A 4,637-nucleotide genomic window follows, 5' to 3' on the forward strand; every position below is an offset into this window, starting at 1 on the left:
GAAAAAAAATATGAATCAAATCCGCCTAGTTATACAATGGAACATAATGCTTACGTCCTATAGAAAGCCGAACATTGCGACACGAAATTATTACATTCGGCAAATGGCGAACTTGCAACCCGTGCTCTGAATGAAATAAGAAAAATAGTATCGCATAATTTAAAGTTTGTTTTAATAAAATATTATCCTTTACGAAACAAGCTTCTTTTTTCTATTATTTGATTGATAATTATGATGATTAATTTATGATTATAATTGCAATCATTTTTGTTAATATTTTTATTTTTAAATTTTTTAGTTTCTATTATTTGGACGATGAAGCATTAATCAGTTTGCATGCCTTTTTCTTCTATCCGATCACGTCTCTTTCTCTAGTCTATTCTTCCATGAAATCATATAAAACGCATTAAACCATGTCTCGCTGTCGATCTAAACTTATTACAGATGATTATTCTAGAATGTAGTCCCGGCACTTTTCTCAATGTTGACTAATCCAGCTTGTCAGTTGTCTCGTCGCACTTTCTTCACTTTGTAATACGAATTGCGCAGGAAATGAAAAATCAATAGATCCATTGTTATTTAGTGTAGATGGAATTCGAAGAAACAATGAAAGATCTAACTTCCGCAATACATGCAAAATTTTTATGACACGTAAATTATAATTTTCTGCTTTAATTTATTTCGTGACGCATATATAAAAAGAGATATTTTCTTTTTTTTTAGTTTGACTAATATCAATAAAGTGCACAATAAAGGAAAAATATTATAATTTCACAAACGTTTGTGTAAAAAATATATATACTGATGAAAATATTATAACGGCAAATATTTTAATATAAAAAATTAATTTCCATCTTTTTGACACATTTATATTAAAAACATTAAACAGAATTTTGACATATGTAATATGTATTTATTTAGATAAGAAAATAAAGATAAAATATAACATTATTTCTTCTTTTTTAATATCTTCATTATTTCAGTAATAATTGTTATATATATTTGTATATATAACGAAACGATAGTTGTATATGTGACAGTATGACAGAATGCGCTTTTAATAACTAGGCGATAACTATTTGTTTTTCTAATTTCTAATTGTTTTTCTAATTAAATGAAATTATTATTTGCATGAATTCGCGCATTTAGAATAGACATTGTCTGTCAAAAGTCACAAAACTCGTTATTTTTCTTTTAATGATTTTTTAAATAACTATATAGTTCGATGTAATATGTGCACCGCAAGAATCTGTGGTTCGAGAGCAAGAAAGAAAAAAATTGGATTGATCGTAAAATTGTGGTTGTCGAAGATGCAGCCAGACAAAAGAAAAAAGATAGAGATGGAAGCAAGAAAGAAAAAGTCGTTGGTTTGTGCGGGCGTCTATAATAGTGCATCTAGCTAGTCAAGCGTATAGAAAATAATTACGAGTAATTGCAAGCGAACGGCGCTTTGCTTTCTTTTTATCCAACTCTAGGCCCGTAAAACTTCTTCCCGCGATCATGAAACGGTTTCTCGAAAATCGACTACGGCTGTTGCGAACGGCTGCCTTCTGTAAAGTCATGAATCAAGAAAGAAGTTTCACATAAAATTGTTTTAGTCGTATCCCGAACAATTTGTGCAAAATTTGTTTAAAATGAAAAAATAATTTGTAAATAATTTGTAAATAAAATAATATAATTTGTATATTATAAATAAAAATATAAAAAATTATTAATAAAATTGTAAATAAAAAATTAATAAATAAAATTGTAAAAAATAATAAATTTTCCAGAAAGCAAAATAAGTGCAACAAATTTTAATTAAAGAAATCTTAGCAACAAACGTTTTTAATTTGCAATTTTGTTGTAAAACATCAAAATTTTTTAAACATGAATCCAGTCTAAAAATATATTCAATTATAAAATAATTATATAAAATTAAAAGTATTATTAATATAATTAATTGTCCATATAAATTACATTAAAATATGATAAACACAATTATGAACACAATTGCATGGATATTTCTGCACGCCATTTTGCCAAACTAGCAATCATCGGGCAGTCTGACAATGTGTCGAAAGTAGCCAGGGGTAGTGTACGGACATACTGATCTACCCCGACGAGGGATTCGACGGGGGTGCCGTGTGAGGGATCGTCCTTTACTCTCCCGATATGTGAGCCCATTGGTCAGATCAAAGTCCCTGTCCCTGGACGGGACTATCGATTATTTGTCGATGGCCGATTTCTAAGGGCTACTGCAGCAAAACAGTTCGTGTCTATTCTGTGACGGGAGGTGTGGTCTTGCCCTTTGCCGCGGCACCTACGAAGGACTCTTTAAAACCTGCTATGCAAATCGACTCACTATCGACTTCTCAGATGATCCTACCATGATCCTACCTGGATCTCAGCTGATTGTAAATGATGGTCGTTCTTTATCTTCTCGTTGTGTCAAGATGCGCGCATGTAGTTTCATTGAATCTGCGCTGTGCGCTGTCTTTTATTACAATAGAAATTAGCATATCGAAGAAATACTAACGCGTGGAAATTATCGCTGTTCTCTCGTGGAAATCGAATTACAAGTGTACATGACTTTACATGGCTACGCATGTCGATATACTGAGAAAAAAATGTTGTTGAATCAACAGCATAGTCTAATTGGAAATAATTTTGTTAATTCAATGACATTATTAATGAAACAGTATATCTATCATGCTCTTGTTTTAATAATTAAGATCTTCGTTTCATTCATAATGTGTTAACAAAATTATTTTCAATTAGACTAATGCTGTTGATTCATAAACAGTATTTTTTCTCCGTGTAGCTATCATAATTTATTAATTTCGTAACTCTTAGTTTATACTGAGAGTTATATACAAAATCATCTCTTTTCCGTATTTTATTTAATTAGTTTGAAAATTTTTTTCTTAATAAAAATATCAAGGAAGATCGAAATTTTCTTATATTTTTCAAATTAATTATATACTTTCTTTGAGAAAAAATTAATTAAAGTTATAGAATTTATAATAAAAAGAATATCCGATGGTATCTATAATATTTTGGATCTTTTGTTCTTTTTTTAATAAAAAGAAAAATTTCTAATAAAGAAGATTCGTTGATCAATAACATAAAAATAACATTTCAGCATAAGAATAACATTCGTGAACTCGAATAAAAATGATTGTTCCTCTATCTAGAATACTGGAATTTAAAAAATTGTCGTGATTTCCATTCGCACGTACCCTTTCCATCTTTTTTCTTTCATCTTTTCCTTTAGTCGTACAAACTGAATCAACTGGAACGGGATGGTGTATGTGACGCTGACAGGCGTCGCAATTAAAAATTGCGTGGTCCGAGAAAAAGCGAACAATTCTACTGTCTGAGAGAACGAGATCTCTTTGTGTTCCGCGTTTCTTCAGTAGACATCTTTTTATTCTCTCTTGTTATGTATTCGGGAGAATCAAAATGTTCTTCCGATATTATATAGTGGGATAAAGGGATTATTTTCACGAATATAAAATTTTCACAAACGTGTGAAACATAATAAAAAAAATGCACACATTAAAATTCATAAGAAAAAAATAACGTACTTTTGGGTCTAAAACTAAACTTTACTCTTTATTCTTGGGTTTATAATATTAATTTTATTATATAAATAGTGAGTTTTCTTTAGATTTTAAGGTGTTTATTTCAGTTATCTTCTTTTAATTTTTGCCTATAAAAATATATTTCAGTCGTGCAAAATATTTTTTTTACATATTTATAGATTTTATTTGTTTGTAGAAATTGGAAATGTTAAATGAAGTGTATGTTCAAAATATAGAACGACTTAAAATAAAAATAGTTCCCAAAATCAACTTATCAATAGTCAACTCCTGATTTTCGTAAACCAAATTTATTCTAGCCGAAAATAGCTGATGTTTCTATTCTTCATTTTTAAATTAATATAACAAATATTTCATATTTAAGAATTAAAATAAATAAGAGGAAATGTTAATTTGTGTTATTATTAATAATCTGGATAAATCACAATCATTTTTAGAATAATTTTTTTATTTCGTACTTCTATATCTTATGATTGCTTAAAATAAATGTTATTTTAACATCGAAGAACAAATTATTAAATGATAAAAATATTCTTAAAATTAAATTTTATCAATAAAAATCCAATTTATATTATCAAATATTTAATAATTGTATAAAAAAGCAGTTTATTGTTTATATACACATATATAAACAAATATAATAGAAAATTCAACGCAATATACTTTACTTATAATTTATTTATAATTACTGGTATTTTTATAATTTATAAGTTACTTTTATATCATTTGCACAAAAATCTAATGATAATGAAATGACGAAGATGTAAAAATGTATAATCTATATGGATGTTAAAGATCTATAAATGCATTATAATAATATGCATTTATAGGTCTTTAACATCCATATAGATGCTTTGCGAATAAAAACTGACAAGTCTAGACAGTGGAAAATGAAGATGCAAGCGTTGTATAGCGTACACCGCCGAGTTTAGCGTTAAAAATCAATCGCGGTCCACCAGCGTGGTAATGGAAACGCGTAATTCGGCGCGCGAATGACATTAATTTCCAGACGACCTGACACACCGGCACGTCGCGCCCGAAATAATCGCGCAA

Source organism: Pogonomyrmex barbatus, unplaced genomic scaffold (genome assembly GCF_055798465.1).
Source record: "Pogonomyrmex barbatus isolate J1 unplaced genomic scaffold, ASM5579846v1 scaffold4, whole genome shotgun sequence".
NCBI classification, from domain to species: domain Eukaryota; kingdom Metazoa; phylum Arthropoda; class Insecta; order Hymenoptera; family Formicidae; genus Pogonomyrmex; species Pogonomyrmex barbatus.